Source organism: Staurois parvus, unplaced genomic scaffold, assembly GCF_062004578.1.
Source record: "Staurois parvus isolate SC_StPar_1 unplaced genomic scaffold, SC_StPar_1.0 ptg000043l, whole genome shotgun sequence".
Classification (NCBI taxonomy): Eukaryota; Metazoa; Chordata; class Amphibia; order Anura; family Ranidae; genus Staurois; species Staurois parvus.
Genome location: NW_028317839.1, coordinates 1,720,297 through 1,739,957, shown reverse-complemented (window position 1 = coordinate 1,739,957; position 19,661 = coordinate 1,720,297).

Below are 19,661 nucleotides of genomic sequence, written 5' to 3'. Positions count from 1 at the left end.
CCATTGGAAAGTTAATTCAGATTAAGATAACAAATGGATCCGAATTTTGTTCCATTCATTAATTTGGATGGACATGACGCCAATCAATATTGTCCAATCAGCTCATGCCATTTCTCTTGGTATGTTGAAATAAAGTCAGAAAATATCAAATCCTTCCAATTCGAATCTCTGCAATTTGATAATATATTGAATATATAGCAATCTTCTGGAAAAACTGCTAAATTTTTCAAATACACCAATATCAATGAATATACAAAATGAATGCCAAAGATACCAAATTAATTTGAACATAACAAATATGATGAAACAAAATCCTTCAATGAACGAATGCATCCGAAACAAAACAAACCAAGAATTTCCGGCATGCACATGTATAACTACAAATACGAAAAAAATAACTAACCTTATTAGAAAATGAGAATTATCAATAGTATGTATGCAGTAAGGGTACACTATAAATCACTTAGCTTCTGTTATAGCTGGTCCATATTTTCCATATCAAACAGGCATCTCAAGCGATTGCAGGAAACCGGGTTCTTTCTGTGTATCTGCTGTAGTGTGGCTTCTAGTGTTATCCCCGCAGGCAGAGTCTTCCTTGGTCTTGTGGAGTGCCTCTTTCAGCTTGTGTTGCTGACCTTTTATTTAGAAAGCTTGGGTAGTCATTCCTTCATGGTTGCATCCCTTCCTACCTATCACTATCTTTCTACATAGGTTCCTAGGAGAGAATCATTTTGTAATTTCAAATTCTATATGGCACTGTAGTATCATAAATGCCTTGGGTCAAACATGTGAAAAGGTCTATTATTTTATGTTTATTGAGATAGCTTGGGTCCAATGTTTGAAAGAAGTGCCTATAAAACAGTGGTTCTCAACCTTCCTAATGCCGTGACCCTTTAATACAGTCCCTCATGTTGTGGTGACCCCCAACCATAAAATTATTTACCCAGTAATTATAATTCATGAGTGTCGTTTTACCTACAATACTGCTGCTTTCAACACAGTAGCTGCTTTTAACAGAGTAGCTGCTTTCAACACAGCAGCTGCTTTCTACACAGTAGCTGCTCTTTACACATCGGAAATATGTGTTTTCCGATGGTCTTAGGGGACCCCTGTGAAAGGGTTGTTCGACCCCCAAAGGGGTTGCGACCCACAGGTTGAGAACCACTGCTATAAAACAATGGCAATAGCTAAAAATGTATACATTGTCCAAATATACAACGATAGTATCTATTTTATATTGTATTAGAGACAGCAAAACTAGTCTTTAGTCAACACTTTTTCCTGATGGAACAATTCCTGTCAGAATCTGTTTTTGTTTACTTCTGAAAAACAATAGATGTGTTTATGTAGGTCTGAAAAAATCACCAAACTAATAAAACAGGCTTTAAACAAAAATGTAGCTCTGGCTGCAATACCCTCTTGCCTCTCTGGTGCTGTTGCCTGCAATAATTCCTTTTCTGCCACCAGATGTCCTCAGTCTTCAAGGTTAAGTGACGCTAAAAATACCCTGTGAGACCAGAAAGTCATGGACCCGCCCTTTGAGGACCACCCACTGCTGAAGAAGATTGGAAGAGAACCTTGTGATTGAAGATTGAAAGAGCACCTTACTACATGAGCAGCAGTTACTACTACTCCCAATTTCTATCCTGGCAAGTCCATTTTAAAAAAGAATATAAAATACTTTTTTTTTATAATTCAATGTTAACAAATAATTACTACTTAAAAAGACCCCCTAAGCCATAATGGATATGGAGAATATAATGTTACTTGCAGAAAGCTAAAGACATACTGTAGGTCAGGGGTGTTAAACTGGTGGCCCTCCAGCTGTTGCAAAACTACAAGTCCCATCATGCCTCTACCTTTGGAAGTCCTGCTTGTAACTGTCAATCTTGCAATGCCTCATGGGACTTGTAGTTTGGCAACAGCTGGAGGGCCGCCAGTTTTACACCTGTGCTGTAGGTGGTGTGGATTGAAGCTCAGGTTTCACAGCTAATTGATACAGTAGCTGTTCACAGGTTCACATCAGGTTTACATCAGGTTCAGGACAGGATTAGCTCAGGATCTTATTCTGGTCACACATACAGTGTGCGGTTTAGGAACGGCTTCCATACAAGTCAATAGCCTGTAATCCGCACCTGAACCGGACCGAATTGCTCAGAAATCGGACAGGACTCTTTAAAACTGCACTGAATCCGCACCTCCAGTGCACCAGGTACCATAGAAAGCAATCTTTTTTCACATACAGGTTAGATGCGGTTCAAACCGCATATATGTGAATGAGCACTTAGGACTCGTTCACACTTTTTGTTATGACTTGCGCTTTTCCGTACTGGATAAATAAAGGTTGCCACTAGGGCACATAGAAAACAATTGCCCCATTCACACCACAATGCTGGTATGATATGCATTGTGGTGTAGCATGTCTTCATTTATCCATACTGCACTGGGTGGCACTGCATTTCACTGCATAACAGTGCAATGCACCACGATGTTGTGCAGTGACACAAAGCATATTAAGAAGGACAAAAATGTAAGGGACAATTACAATAAAACTGGGAATGTTCCTGGAATTCAGGGTCAGCCGGCAACAAAATAGCACCGTCCTTACTCTTCATTTTCTGGTACTGCAGATGCTTTGGTATGTGGCTATAGCACAGATACTGTTTTTTGCTATATGCTGTTATTTTCCAGCCCAACTGGCTGATCATCTTCCTCTCCCACTTACTCTGCAGCAGAGGTTTGCGGCTCATGTTTTTTGCATGAGTCTCTGTGCCTCTCGAAAAACAATGCTATTTGCAATATTAGTGATTGGACTGTGTTAATACTGCATTATCAGGCTTGGGCACGCACCTATATATCAACAATTACAAGACGCTTACCAAATCTCCCAACAGCAATAAAAGATTGGCTTATTAATGTTGAGAGCTGTGAGCACAGAGAGCTGAAGTGAACCTCAGCTGCTCCCTCTTCTTATGTTCGAATATAGATTTTCTTCAGCCCATTAACCAAACTGAAATGCATCATGTTTTCCCCTACGCCATTCACTATACACAAGGGAAGCCTTGCTCCAGCTTTCCCCATACATAGCTTTGCAGCAGGCTGGTATCTATCGCCTGCTATCTGTTGAAATATGTATGCTAATTATACAATTACCCTGATGTTCTCCTGTTACTTCTGTATTTTGGCATAATCAGACAAGGAAAAGTTTCAATACTTGTATAAATGGGATTTGTGTGAAGGAGAATTAATTTTACACATATATCTCTGCTTCATACGGAAGAAAACATTCCTGTAGGGAATTGGGGCCAGTTTTTCTTAGGTTTTGTGTTCAGAAAATTGGATATCTGCTGAAAATGTGGCAAAGATGTAGTATGTTTTTTAAAGTGATATAAAAGGCAATTAAAAAAAAACAAAGCAAACATGTCATACTTCCATGCTCTGTCCAGTGGTTTTGCACAGAGCGGCCCTGATTTTACCTCTTCTTGGGTCCCCTACTGGTGCTCTTGGCCCCTCCCTCCTGCTAAATGCCCCCAGAGCAAGCAGCTTGCTATGGGGGTAGCCAAACAAGCTCACTCCCGAGCTGCTGCTCTGCATGTCCACTCACGCACACAGAGCTGCAGCTTGGCCCCGCCCCTCTCTCTCCTCATTGGCTCACTGGTTGTGACCAACAGCAGCAAGAGCCAATGGATCTCAGTCAGTGAGGAGGGAGAGTCGCCGGCGAGCCAAGGCTCTCAAGCACATTGCTGGATTGCAATGGAGTACAGGCACACAAAATGAAGGTAAATAGAATGCATGAAGGTAAAACATCGCAATAGGGCTCAGGTAAGTATTAGGGGGGACTGGGGGGCTGCTGCAAACACTTGAGCCTTTACAACCACTTTAATTGCTAAATGGCTGCTAGCCTGCTACTTGTGTGCATCTATCATGCTTTTGTTATGTGTCATTTTAATAAATGTATATGGTTATAAAATGAAATGAAATAAAAGAAGTTTGGAGTATATATAAAAAAAACCAAACATATATACCATATCATTGTGATGCTGCAGCTGTTCAGCATCAACTCCAAGATGAGAACGGAGCGATCACATGACTGCTGATAGTTCAGTTCTCGGTTTGCTCAGAGTGGAGAGCAATGACTCTCACTTGCTGGAGTGCCTGGTTGGAGATGGGGCAGGAGAGAGGGAAGCGAGAGGAAATATCTCCAAACTGAAAAGAATCCTCTATTAGACAGCTGTCACCACAAGTAATCCTATTGAGAGACTTCCCTTTATTTTTGTTCCATTGGCTCACACTGTTTGATTTCTCCTAACTTTCAGTCCCATGACAATAGTCATCAAGACAAAGAGGGAGGATAAATCTATCCAGCAGGGGTAAACAGAGTACAAATATATCTGATAAGGTTGCTTACCCTTCCTGACTGTCCACAATAAAATACTTTAATGTCAAAACTGTTTTTTTTTCCAGTTTGGGGAGGTGCTAAAACCCCTGTAGCAGGTTTACATTGCTGTCTATGCCCCTACTTGGTAAATCCGCCATTTCTATTTCAGCTGGTGACTGTAGCAATCGTGCACACAGAGACGGATACGAACCTCCATTTTGGCAAAGGACCAACCATCTTGTGCAATCATATCTCTCTCTCCCTTTTTCCTCATCCCCCTCCCTCTCTGTTGAGTGACATGTGGTCTGTTTGATGCAGCGTTCAAAAGGCATCAAAACCCAGTGGGAGGGCGTCCTGGCTATAAAACCTCACCAGCTAGGTGCCTAGCTGTCTGTTCACTGTGCAATCTGGGATATCGTAAAAGTGTAAACCAAGTCCCTCACTGAACTTCAAAGACCTTCCAAGGGGTCGTAAAAACAGACTTACTTTTAAAAACTCACTTTTTCATATAAGTTGATATCTTCACGTAGGACATAATTACCTAAACATGGAGCCCATATTCGGACGGCTCAATTTGAGACCATTCTCCTGGTATGTTGCACCCCTTATCTGACACATGTAAGAGAGCAGAAAATTATATCTTCTGAACCATTCAACCATCAGAGTGTTATTGCTGATATTGCCGAGTTTCCTCTTTCTCTGTACAAAAAGGAGGTGGTGGCAGTGTGAAGGGTTAGTTGCGCAATTAACCTGACCCAGTAACAATCGCGCTTAGGCTACCGGTACATCGATAGTGGTCCATTAGCTGGAAAATCTTTGTGCAGGGTGCAGCTGGGCGTGGCATTGTTACGCACGTGACATCACGGTTTTAGATTGGCTAGTCCTTTGATCACGAGTTTGGTGTGAAGGGCTGGGATCTGACGTCGCGATCGTCACAGTGACCATTATCACTAAGGCAGAATGTGATAGGAAATCCAAAATTTTACAAGAATACAGGGAAAATATTCCACTGAGGACATCTTGCTAAGTGGGTATTACCCTTCATTTTGGAAAGGTTTTGACTATTTCCTACTCTGTTCACAAAATAAACACAGTTTTGGCTTTGGACATAAATTAAGAACATTAAAAAATAATAAATTAACTTGTGTGTGACATGTTTATACATGTGAAAGCAATTACTGGCTGCTCTACACCGTAGGCGTGTAGCCAGACTTGGATATGCACTTCTGCTTAGTTTTTCTTTTTGCATTTAAATACTCAATAACCATAATACCGTATGCTTCAGTTTTTGCAGTCATGTCCAAGGAAATATAGTTTTATGTACATGGAAAAACACTGATAAAACCTTCACAGTCCTCTTCTCATTAGTGCTTAAGAATGAACGCACAGCAGTAGTCAACTAGCAACACAAAAAGACTGGATCCAATTAGCACACTATGCAATTTTATTGAGAAAAAACATATCACAGTCACTGTTAAACAGCTTGTATCCAGCTAGGTGCACACTAAGCTGCGGTTGTGGTGTAAATGGCAGAGAGATCTCGGAACCAGCAAGCGGAATACTGCTCACACTGCTATCACAAAGCAGCACTCTCAGTTGCCATCCGTTCTTCCAGCTGGAACAAGTGGAGGAAGTGCCAACACATTTCAAGGGAATTACCCCTTTAGTCAAGCCTACCCTGGTCATAAATATTATATATAATAATTGTATACATCCATTGAATTAAACATACACTGACATACACTATGTGTACATTAATCTCTATATTTTGTTATATGGAAAAGTTTTAACAGAATTGCATAACAAAAATTGTGCATTAAATTAAATAGCAAATTTGTACATTAAAACAATATTATGAAATATCAAATGTTAAAATCACCCTACTAACATTTCATAAAAACACCTATTATTTTCACTGTATATAATATAAAATTATATAATAAAATTAAATATAAAATACATTAATTCTAAAATTAATTATAAAATACTACTATGAAACATCAATAAAAACTTTATTAGTTCACTTATCTTACATAGTTACATAGTTAGTCTGGCTGTAAAAAGACAAAAGTCCATCCAGTTCAACCATAGAAAAAAAAAAAAGTTATGATCCTATGCCCACATTTGATCCAAAGGAAGGAAAAAAAAAAGCCCATAGTTCACGTATTGAGCCTATGAATGCCTAGTTAGAAAAAAGGTGTTCTAAGGCAAGGGTTAAAAATTTCAAGTTCTGAGCTACTAGCCAGACCTTAAGAGTTACTCGCCACCAGTTGCCTCACCCAACCCCTACCCTGCTACACCCCCTAATTCCGCCCCTAAACACATCCTCGTAAATTATTTCATGAAATGACCCTGTTAAATGTTACCACATTACAATAGGGTCCCCAGAGTCCCCACACATTACATCAGGGCTTCCAATGTCCCCCTAAACACTCCATCATACTTAGACCATGCACCGCATACAACCATAACCCCCCATAATCTTTCACTCACAAAACCATAACTCTACCAAGCATATCCTACCTACTATCCAACCCAGCAATACCTCAAATGCCCCATACTCTACCACCCATAATAACCACATAATCCTGAACCTGACCAAACCACCCATACATGTAGGTTTACATACAGACACATGTACATACACACACACAAACAGACACCTGTACACACAGACATGTACACACACACAGAAACATGTACACACACGCACAGAGACTCATGTACACACATACACAGACACATGTACACACACACATACATGTACATACACACAGACACATGTACATACTCAGAAATACACACGTACAGACACATGTACATAGACACAGACACATGTACATACATATACAGACATGTACATACAGACACATGTACATACACACAAACACACACACACACACACACACATGTACACACATACAGACACATGTACACACATACACACATGTACACACACACATACATGTACATACACGCAGACACATGTACAGACACACACATGTACATACACACAGATACATGTACATACACACAGACACACACACATACAAATACACACACATACACTCACACACAGCCCTATAAAAATTTGCAGTATATCGTTACCTTCACTCACAGAGCCGGGAACTGCACTCTAGGGGGAGGCAGAGAGCACAGCACACACTCCTTCCTTTGCTTTCATTTTGCTCAACTATTGAGCAGACTGACGGCTCCCAGTGCGAGTGACAGATCCGGCACTGAGTTCCAAGCCTGCTCAGCAAGACAGCCCTGGGGACACTTGCCCCCACCATAATTTCCACTCGCCAATGCGAGCAGGCAAGTGGAAGTTTCAAGCCCTGTTCTAAGGTGTTATTATTTTGTTAATATTTGTCATTGTTTGTGAAAAGGAGGTACAGTTTATCATCCTTCAAAAATGTTGTATCAAACTGGACAAGCCTTATCATATGAGTAATAGTAATGCACGCAAACAAACTGAAATCAATTATTAAAATAATGGTGTGAATTTCCAGCTCCTTGTTTAACCCTGTGGGAGTCAGGGTATTGAGGGTGAATATCCAACTTGTCTCCCTGTGGCATAATTTTTCAAACCTCTCGGTAAAGGATCCACCTTTTGGTATGGTCTCCACTACCCACATTTTAAGTCCCTAAAATGGCTTGGCATTCTATAGTCTATGCCACCCTGCTCAATTAGCCCCCGATGCTCACCAAATCTCTTGCATACAGTTTTAAATAGTACGTCCTATGTCAAGGAAGACGTATAGGCAGGTGAGGCACTGGAGGAACTACTGTAGAATTAATTATTAATCTGGTGGGCTTGTTCTTTACTGGCAGGAAAGGATTTTTTGGTTGTAGAAATGAACATATCCAACATAATCTTTTTTTTTTACACTGGTACAATCCTCTCAAATTCCAAAAGAAATTGAGGGTGTTGTCTTTGGGCTTTTAATTAATGTTGTTCCATATCTTATTAGGTGCTATCCTACTTCTGATGCTTGGAGCCTACTGATACTGAAGTCTGAAGAAGGAGCCTATTGAGCATGCTCCGAAATGCATTACCGCCCCCTTCACCTCCTACATCCGACTCTGCTCTCCTAGCTTCATTTTGATGCACAGGCACATCCTGGACTCTACTTCCTGATCCTATAGACAGAGTTTGCTGCTGGACTGCTGGATGTCCCACCTGGATCTAATTACCACACGATGAGTCTTTTTAACTATTTATCTTGTAAGTGCAATGTATCCATTGTTTACTAAATAAATTGTCAATACTGCACTTAGAGGTGCCTTCCTCTCTTTTTTTCTTGTATCTGAGGTGATGTCTACACTAGTGGATTCTTCTGGAATTTCTATTTCTGCTACCTCTTGAAAAACATTCTGGGTAGACCTAATATATTTTATTGATTCTGTTTCATAAGGATTACTAGTGGAGGTGGATGCACTCTCACAGATTGTGTTCCAAATCCAACCTTAGTGTTGGATGTTTTATCATTACTATTTTCTTTGTTTGTTTCAGTATTTGTGATGTAGGTTTAATTTTGTAATGGATGTGTCATTATTACTCTTTTTTCTAGATGCTTCAGCTTTTTGAGCGGTGGAGTTGATGCATTGTGACTTATTAGATTGTGTCAGTTGTAAGTTTGGACTGTCTCATATGTCCTACAGTATGTTAAAATTAGTCTTGGGGTTCAGATCCGTAAGGGCTGGTGTTGTCTGTGTATAGCGTTCTCTTGCTAGCGCATGTCAATACCTGGCCTCTCTTATAATCCACTATGTCTCATTCAAGTTTATTAGTTTTGGTACTGACTAAATCATCCTCACACTGTTTGGTTTTATGATTGAGGACTGTCATCCATTGGGGATATAAATCTGAGGATTGATATTCCTCAAGGTCTCTCATTATAGCTAGCACCAACTCATGGTAGATGCCAATCTTCCTTCTCCCTTTGGGAGAAGATGAGCTTCATCTATTTTGTGGTGCAGAACTCTCATACTTGACACCATTCCTTATTCAGATCATCATAAAAAAAAAAATCACACTGTTAAAGGACTCCAAGTGCCTGGGGTGTTTTATTCAGTTCTAGATATTTTGTTTAGGAATGCTATATCCTACCATTGAACATTCTCCATATTATTTGTATCTTCTATTCTGACAAATAATCTGAGCATATTCTGTTCAAAAGTTCTACTGTGTGGGGGATTTGTAATTGAAGTAGTGACTTGAGTATTTGGAGGTGAATCCATGCATATGCTACCAATTAAATCATGAAAAAAAAATTTATATCCAATCTGACACTCCCTTTGAAGCTGATTTCAGTCAAAAGATCCATATTATGTGTAAGAACCAGCAAATGATCAATGAATAAAATAGCTAGTGCACAAGTGAAACTGACAGTACCCTATATTGAAAAACCGCAATCAAAAACAGTAAAAAGCACACAAGTACAAAAGCTACCAGTCCATGTAGCTTGAAGTAAATATCTTTGTTCAGCAAAGATAATAATCCTTCATTAGGCTATTGAGTGATTTCTGCCAGCTTCTCCATGGATTAGGGCTAGAGATGAGCGAATTATTCAAAAATTCGATTCGGCTGATTCGCCGAATTCGCGGAATAAATTCGATTCAAGGCGAATATATTTGCTGCGAATTTAACGTGTAAAAAGGGTGTTTCTAGGCTTCAGAGAGCCTTTATATTAGTGCAGAACACTGTACCTTTAATTTAAATGCCCTTGGAGTCTGCTGGGGAAGAGAAATAATACTGTCAGTCAGTATGACATGCAGATGAGTGCCGTCGATCTTAGAATCACAGCACACTTCACTCATTTGGGCAGTCACGGGGCCAAAACCAGAGTGTGGAGCCACAGTGTGGCGGTGGAGGCAGCAGCAATGGGAGGCCATACAACACCCTATGACAAAATGGAACCCACCAGCAGTGTGAGGAGACCTGAAAGTGGCACATGGCAGAGTGTGGCGATGGAGACAGCAGCAATGGGAGGCCGTACAGGGACCCATGACACACTCTGGACCTGGCAGCAGCATGAGGAGGCGGTACAGGGGCCCATGACAGATTACGGGCCTGGCAGCAGCATGAGGAGTCAGTACGGGGGCCCATGGCAGATTACGGGCCTGGCAGCAGCAATGGGAGGCCATACAGCACCCTATGACAAAATGGAACCCACCAGCAGTGTGAGGAGACCTGAAAGTGGCACATGGCAGAGTGTGGCGATGGAGACAGCAGCAATGGGAGGCCGTACAGGGACCCATGACACACTCTGGACCTGGCAGCAGCATGAGGAGGCGGTACAGGGGCCCATGACAGATTACGGGCCTGGCAGCAGCATGAGGAGTCGGTACGGGGGCCCATGGCAGATTACGGGCCTGGCAGCAGCAATGGGAGGCCATACAGCACCCTATGACAAAATGGAACCCACCAGCAGTGTGAGGAGACCTGAAAGTGGCACATGGCAGAGTGTGGCGATGGAGACAGCAGCAATGGGAGGCCGTACAGGGACCCATGACACACTCTGGACCTGGCAGCAGCATGAGGAGGCGGTACAGAGGCCCATGACAGATTACGGGCCTGGCAGCAGCATGAGGAGTCGGTACGGGGGCCCATGGCAGATTACGGGCCTGGCAGCAGCAATGGGAGGCCATACAGCACCCTATGACAAAATGGAACCCACCAGCAGTGTGAGGAGACCTGAAAGTGGCACATGGCAGAGTGTGGCGATGGAGACAGCAGCAATGGGAGGCCGTACAGGGACCCATGACACACTCTGGACCTGGCAGCAGCATGAGGAGGCGGTACAGGGGCCCATGACAGATTACGGGCCTGGCAGCAGCATGAGGAGTCGGTACGGGGGCCCATGGCAGATTACGGGCCTGGCAGCAGCAATGGGAGGCCATACAGCACCCTATGACAAAATGGAACCCACCAGCAGTGTGAGGAGACCTGAAAGTGGCACATGGCAGAGTGTGGCGATGGAGACAGCAGCAATGGGAGGCCGTACAGGGACCCATGACACACTCTGGACCTGGCAGCAGCATGAGGAGGCGGTACAGAGGCCCATGACAGATTACGGGCCTGGCAGCAGCATGAGGAGTCGGTACGGGGGCCCATGGCAGATTACGGGCCTGGCAGCAGCAATGGGAGGCCATACAGCACCCTATGACAAAATGGAACCCACCAGCAGTGTGAGGAGACCTGAAAGTGGCACATGGCAGAGTGTGGCGATGGAGACAGCAGCAATGGGAGGCCGTACAGGGACCCATGACACACTCTGGACCTGGCAGCAGCATGAGGAGGCGGTACAGGGGCCCATGACAGATTACGGGCCTGGCAGCAGCATGAGGAGTCGGTACGGGGGCCCATGGCAGATTACGGGCCTGGCAGCAGCAATGGGAGGCCATACAGCACCCTATGACAAAATGGAACCCACCAGCAGTGTGAGGAGACCTGAAAGTGGCACATGGCAGAGTGTGGCGATGGAGACAGCAGCAATGGGAGGCCGTACAGGGACCCATGACACACTCTGGACCTGGCAGCAGCATGAGGAGGCGGTACAGGGGCCCATGACAGATTACGGGCCTGGCAGCAGCATGAGGAGTCGGTACGGGGGCCCATGGCAGATTACGGGCCTGGCAGCAGCAATGGGAGGCCATACAGCACCCTATGACAAAATGGAACCCACCAGCAGTGTGAGGAGACCTGAAAGTGGCACATGGCAGAGTGTGGCGATGGAGACAGCAGCAATGGGAGGCCGTACAGGGACCCATGACACACTCTGGACCTGGCAGCAGCATGAGGAGGCGGTACAGGGGCCCATGACAGATTACGGGCCTGGCAGCAGCATGAGGAGTCGGTACGGGGGCCCATGGCAGATTACGGGCCTGGCAGCAGCAATGGGAGGCCATACAGCACCCTATGACAAAATGGAACCCACCAGCAGTGTGAGGAGACCTGAAAGTGGCACATGGCAGAGTGTGGCGATGGAGACAGCAGCAATGGGAGGCCGTACAGGGACCCATGACACACTCTGGACCTGGCAGCAGCATGAGGAGGCGGTACAGAGGCCCATGACAGATTACGGGCCTGGCAGCAGCATGAGGAGTCGGTACGGGGGCCCATGGCAGATTACGGGCCTGGCAGCAGCAATGGGAGGCCATACAGCACCCTATGACAAAATGGAACCCACCAGCAGTGTGAGGAGACCTGAAAGTGGCACATGGCAGAGTGTGGCGATGGAGACAGCAGCAATGGGAGGCCGTACAGGGACCCATGACACACTCTGGACCTGGCAGCAGCATGAGGAGGCGGTACAGGGGCCCATGACAGATTACGGGCCTGGCAGCAGCATGAGGAGTCGGTACGGGGGCCCATGGCAGATTACGGGCCTGGCAGCAGCAATGGGAGGCCATACAGCACCCTATGACAAAATGGAACCCACCAGCAGTGTGAGGAGACCTGAAAGTGGCACATGGCAGAGTGTGGCGATGGAGACAGCAGCAATGGGAGGCCGTACAGGGACCCATGACACACTCTGGACCTGGCAGCAGCATGAGGAGGCGGTACAGGGGCCCATGACAGATTACGGGCCTGGCAGCAGCATGAGGAGTCGGTACGGGGGCCCATGGCAGATTACGGGCCTGGCAGCAGCAATGGGAGGCCATACAGCACCCTATGACAAAATGGAACCCACCAGCAGTGTGAGGAGACCTGAAAGTGGCACATGGCAGAGTGTGGCGATGGAGACAGCAGCAATGGGAGGCCGTACAGGGACCCATGACACACTCTGGACCTGGCAGCAGCATGAGGAGGCGGTACAGGGGCCTATGACAGATTACGGGCCTGGCAGCAGCATGAGGAGTCGGTACGGGGGCCCATGGCAGATTACGGGCCTGGCAGCAGCAATGGGAGGCCATACAGCACCCTATGACAAAATGGAACCCACCAGCAGTGTGAGGAGACCTGAAAGTGGCACATGGCAGAGTGTGGCGATGGAGACAGCAGCAATGGGAGGCCGTACAGGGACCCATGACACACTCTGGACCTGGCAGCAGCATGAGGAGGCGGTACAGGGGCCCATGACAGATTACGGGCCTGGCAGCAGCATGAGGAGTCGGTACGGGGGCCCATGGCAGATTACGGGCCTGGCAGCAGCAATGGGAGGCCATACAGCACCCTATGACAAAATGGAACCCACCAGCAGTGTGAGGAGACCTGAAAGTGGCACATGGCAGAGTGTGGCGATGGAGACAGCAGCAATGGGAGGCCGTACAGGGACCCATGACACACTCTGGACCTGGCAGCAGCATGAGGAGGCGGTACAGGGGCCCATGACAGATTACGGGCCTGGCAGCAGCATGAGGAGTCAGTACGGGGGCCCATGGCAGATTACGGGCCTGGCAGCAGCAATGGGAGGCCATACAGCACCCTATGACAAAATGGAACCCACCAGCAGTGTGAGGAGACCTGAAAGTGGCACATGGCAGAGTGTGGCGATGGAGACAGCAGCAATGGGAGGCCGTACAGGGACCCATGACACACTCTGGACCTGGCAGCAGCATGAGGAGGCGGTACAGGGGCCCATGACAGATTACGGGCCTGGCAGCAGCATGAGGAGTCGGTACGGGGGCCCATAGCAGATTACGGGCCTGGCAGCAGCAATGGGAGGTCATACAGCACCCTATGACAAAATGGAACCCAGCAGCAGTGTGAGGAGACCTGAAAGTGGCACATGGCAGAGTGTGGCGATGGAGACAGCAGCAATGGGAGGCCGTACAGGGACCCATGACACACTCTGGACCTGGCAGCAGCATGAGGAGGCGGTACAGAGGCCCATGACAGATTACGGGCCTGGCAGCAGCATGAGGAGTCGGTACGGGGGCCCATGGCAGATTACGGGCCTGGCAGCAGCAATGGGAGGCCATACAGCACCCTATGACAAAATGGAACCCACCAGCAGTGTGAGGAGACCTGAAAGTGGCACATGGCAGAGTGTGGCGATGGAGACAGCAGCAATGGGAGGCCGTACAGGGACCCATGACACACTCTGGACCTGGCAGCAGCATGAGGAGGCGGTACAGGGGCCCATGACAGATTACGGGCCTGGCAGCAGCATGAGGAGTCGGTACGGGGGCCCATGGCAGATTACGGGCCTGGCAGCAGCAATGGGAGGCCATACAGCACCCTATGACAAAATGGAACCCACCAGCAGTGTGAGGAGACCTGAAAGTGGCACATGGCAGAGTGTGGCGATGGAGACAGCAGCAATGGGAGGCCGTACAGGGACCCATGACACACTCTGGACCTGGCAGCAGCATGAGGAGGCGGTACAGGGGCCCATGACAGATTACGGGCCTGGCAGCAGCATGAGGAGTCGGTACGGGGGCCCATGGCAGATTACGGGCCTGGCAGCAGCAATGGGAGGCCATACAGCACCCTATGACAAAATGGAACCCACCAGCAGTGTGAGGAGACCTGAAAGTGGCACATGGCAGAGTGTGGCGATGGAGACAGCAGCAATGGGAGGCCGTACAGGGACCCATGACACACTCTGGACCTGGCAGCAGCATGAGGAGGCGGTACAGGGGCCCATGACAGATTATGGGCCTGGCAGCAGCATGAGGAGTCGGTACGGGGGCCCATGGCAGATTACAGGCCTGGCAGCAGCATGAGGAGGCGGTACAGGGGCCCATGGCAGAGTGGCGGAGCGTAAGCAGCTAAAATTGAAGGCCATACAGAGGCCTATGTTAAAAAGTCCCCCCAGCAGCAGCGTGGGGAGACGACTAATAGTCGTCTCCCCACGCTGCTGCTGGGGGGACTTTTTAACATAGGCCTCTGTATGGCCTTCAATTTAAGCTGCTTACGCTTTGCCACTCTGCCATGGGCCCCTGTACCGCCTCCTCTTGCTGCTGCCAGGTCCAGAGTGTGTCATGGGTCCCTGTACGGCCTCCCATTGCTGCTGACTTCATCGCCAGACTCTGCCATGTGCCACTTTCAGGTCTCCTTACACTGTTGGTGGGTTCCATTTTCTGATAGGGTGCTGTATGGCCTTCCATTGCTGCTGCCTCCACCGCCACCCTGCGCCATGTGTCTCTGTCGTCTGCTCATGCTGCTGACGGCTTCCGCTTTTTAACCGAGGCCTGTGTTTGGCTTCAGAATAATGCTGCCTACACCGCCACCCTGCGCCATGTGCCTCTGTTGTCTGCTCACGCTGCTGCCAGGTCCATACTGATTCATGGCCCCCTGTACCGGCTCCTCATGAACGTGGTTCAGCGGGTTTGCATCACTTAACGGCAAATCGTTGACAAACGCTGGGACGTTCAGTGTTGTGCGCATTAAGCCAGACACCAAAGGGCAGCACAGACCTGTTATTACTCGCTCAAGCATGGCTGAACAAAACCAGTCTCTACCACAAATTGGACCCAGACCTGCCCAGGGTCTCGTAAATAGATTGCACGGAGGAGTAGAGTTCGTTATTGGAATTAACTGTGAGGGACTTTTAAACCTAGGCCTGTGTATGGCCTTCAATTGAAGCTGCTTCTGCTCCGCCACTCTGCCATTGGACTCTTGATAGTCAACGATTGTCAACGATTTGCCGTTAAGTGATGCAAACCCGCTGAACCACGTTCAAGAGGAGCCGGTACAGGGGGCCATGAATCAGTATGGACCTGGCAGCAGCGTGAGCAGACGACAGAGGCACATGGCGCAGGGTGGCGGTGTAGGCAGCATTATTCTGAAGCCATACACAGGCCTAGGTTAAAAAGCGGAAGCCGTCAGCAGCGTGAGCAGACGACAGAGCCACATGGCGCAGGGTGGCGGTGGATGCAGCAGTATTCGGAAGCCAAACACAGGCCTCGGTTAAAAAGCGGAAGCCGTCAGCAGCGTGAGCAGACGACAGAGGCACATGGCGCAGGGTGGCGGTGGAGGCAGCAGCAATGGAAGGCCATACAGCACCCTATGACAAAATGGAACCCACCAACAGTGTAAGGAGACCTGAAAGTGGCACATGGCAGAGTCTGGCGATGAAGTCAGCAGCAATGGGAGGCCGTATAGGGACCCATGACACACTCTGGACCTGGCAGCAGCAAGAGGAGGCGGTACAGGGGCCCATGGCAGAGTGGCGAAGCGTAAGCAGCTTAAATTGAAGGCCATACAGAGGCCTATGTTAAAAATAATAACATGTTTGGGGCATGATTCATGGCTGATTTAGTCAGTTGTGTCAGGAACTGGTGGTTTGAAATCCAGACTAATCCACGCCTGATTCATTTTCACAAACGTGAGTCTCTCCACACTTTGGGTGGACAGTCGTGTCCTCCGCGGAGTTACAATACCTCCTGCCGCACTAAACACGCGCTCCGATGCCACGCTACTGGCCGGGCATGACAGCCTTTCAAGGGCAAATTCAGCTAGTTGGGGCCAAAGGTCAAGTTTCGTTGCCCAGTAGTCAAGGGGATTGTCTACCTCGGTTGGCAGGGTGCTGTCCAAGTAGGCCCGAGCCTGTTGTTTGAGGTCCTGCTCCAGGTCCACCTGATGCTGCTGCTGCTGCGGCTGGTTAGTAGTTTCCTCACTGCGCTGGTGAAGAAAGCTACTCATCATCGACTGCAGACTGAGGCAGCCGCTGCTGGTGGAGCTGCCACTGCTCCTACCACCCCACCCCTCCCCTGCTGCCATGGCAGCGGAACGCGAGCGCACAGGGCCCACAGTGTCTGAGGATGGACGTTGGCGCAGAAAGGTAGAGACCAACTGACTACATAGGTGGTTTTTATAGTACTTTATTTTGGCCTCCCTCTCAGCAGGTGTGAAAAAGGCCACCATTTTTGAACGGTAGCGAGGGTCCAACAAGGTGGACAGCCAAAAGTCATCCCTCTGTCTGATGGTTATTATTCGGCTGTCGCTACGCAAGCAACCGAGCATGCTATGGGCCATTTGTGCCAAGGAATGCGAGGGACTCCCTGCCTCCATCTCCACAGCATACTGCCACGGTACGTCTGGGTCCTCTGTCTCCTCCTCCTCCTCTACCAGATGCTCCTGCTCCTCCACTCCTGTCCGCTGAGTGGAAAAACCACCCATTTCACTCAATAATTCCTGAGCACCAATGTCCTCCTCTACCTCCTCCTCTTCTTCCTGTCCTGCCCCCACAGGGGTCATGTGGCATTGAGATCTGTGCGCCACGTCTACCACACCCTGACCAGCCATTGTTAACAGCATTTGTTCCAGGACGTGCAACAGAGGAATGACGTCGTTCATCCCATAGTCCTGCCGACTCACGAATAGCGTGGCCTCCTCGAAGGGCCTGAGCAAGCGGCAGGTGTCACGCATGAGCTGCCAATGGCTGACATCTAAGTTACACAGGGGAGTACCTTTATCCGCTTGTAACAAATCAGGAAATCGGTGATGGCCTTTCGCTGTTCGTAAAGGCGGTCTAACATATGTAGGGTTGAATTCCACCTTGTTGCAACGTCGCAGATCAGGCGATGCTGTGGAATTCCGTTCTGCCGCTGCAGCTCAAGGAGGGTGTTCTTTGCGGTGTAGGAATGGCTGAAATGCATGCAAAGTTTACGTGACATTTTAAGGATGTCTTGCAGTGGGATGGTGGATTTTGGGAACCGCTTGACAACCAGATTGAACACGTGAGCCATGCATGGCGCATGGCACAACCTTCCTTGATGCAGAGCAGACACCATGTTCTTTCCGTTGTCGGTCAACATGGTTCCGATTTTCAGTTTGCGCGGAGACAGCCATCTGTCGATTTCTCTGTTCATTACACTCAAAAGTTCCTCCCCTGTGTGACTACGTTCGCCAAGGCATACCAGGTGCAGCACAGCGTGACACCGTTGCGCCCTGCACATGTGATATGCCGGTCGGGTAATGGGACTTGGCACGGGGGTGGCGGCTGAGGACACGGCGGAAGAAGAGGTGGTAGAGGCGGACATCTTTGCTGGACCAAGGACGTGCAAACGTGGAGGCAAAAGCGGCGTGACCTGTCCAAGTTGCTGGTGCGGCTGTGCCGGCACCACGTTCACCCAGTGGGCCGTAAATGACATGTACTGTCCCTGACCGTAGTTACAGCTCCACACGTCGGCGCTGCCGTGCACTTTGGCAGAGACCGACATGCTCAAAGACTGGCCCACCATCTCTTCTACATGTGAATGCAGGGCTGGCACTGCCTTTTTGGCGAAGAAATGCCGGCTTGGCACTCTCCACCGCGGCTCGGCACAAGCCATCATTTCTCGGAAAGGTGCTGAGTCCACCACTTGGAAAGGGAGGGACTGCAGCACCAGCAACTTGGACAGGAGGACGTTCAGCTTCTGCACCGTCGGGTGCGTGCTCGCAAACTGTTGTCTCTTGGAAACGGATTCCAAGAAAGACTGCTGACGGAATCCGTGAAGAGGAGTAGCAGGAGAAGGAGCATCTGAACGAGCGGAAGATGCCAACGAGCGACAACTCCCCTCAGCAGAGGTGTTGGAGCCTTGACTGGCTGATAGAGGGCGATTGACGTCGGGTGACGGAGCAAGTAACGGAGCGGGTGATGGAGCGGGGGCTGGGGCAGGCAGAACCGCCGTATCTTTATCACGGTTTTCCCAGGCCACCGAATGGCGACGCTGCATATGCTGACGCAACACTGTAGTCCCAACATGGGCCCCCTGGCCACGCTTGACTTTCTGGCCACATAGTCGACATACGGCTACGTTTACTTCCTCGGGCGGCTTGACGAAAAATTGCCACACCGCCGAGTAGGAAACTTTGCCCCCGCTTCTCCTCACTGGCTGACTGCTACTTCCTCCGTGCACACCGGCACCACTACTGGCCGTGGTGGTAGGCTGCAGTGGAGCTGGTGCTCTACTCCGTGGCCGTTTGCCTCCACTGACACTGCTGCGACCCTGCTGCCTCCTGGGCAACCCACCGACTGTTTTGCTCGCTGGCAAGCTGGCACCCTCTTCTCCTGATGATGCGGAAGCAATAGCCTGATGACGACGAGGCTGCCAAGTGCGATCAGCCTCATCATCATCAATTAGGGTCTCGCGTCACTACTAGCCCCCTCGGCTGCGTGTGGGTCAGGAGACAGACCTGTCTCTAGACCGGCTACCGAGCCACTCTCCTCGCCAGTACTTCTTCGCCTGGCTGCTGAAGAGGCGGATGTCTCCCCCCGTTCCTGACCGCCCTCTGTTAGCTCTTCCTCACTGTACAGTGGGGCTGAGCCCACAGCATGCGATACTTCACTTGGTGAGGGAACACCAAAGGACAGGGGCAGGTAGAGGACACGTGATTTCAGTGGGC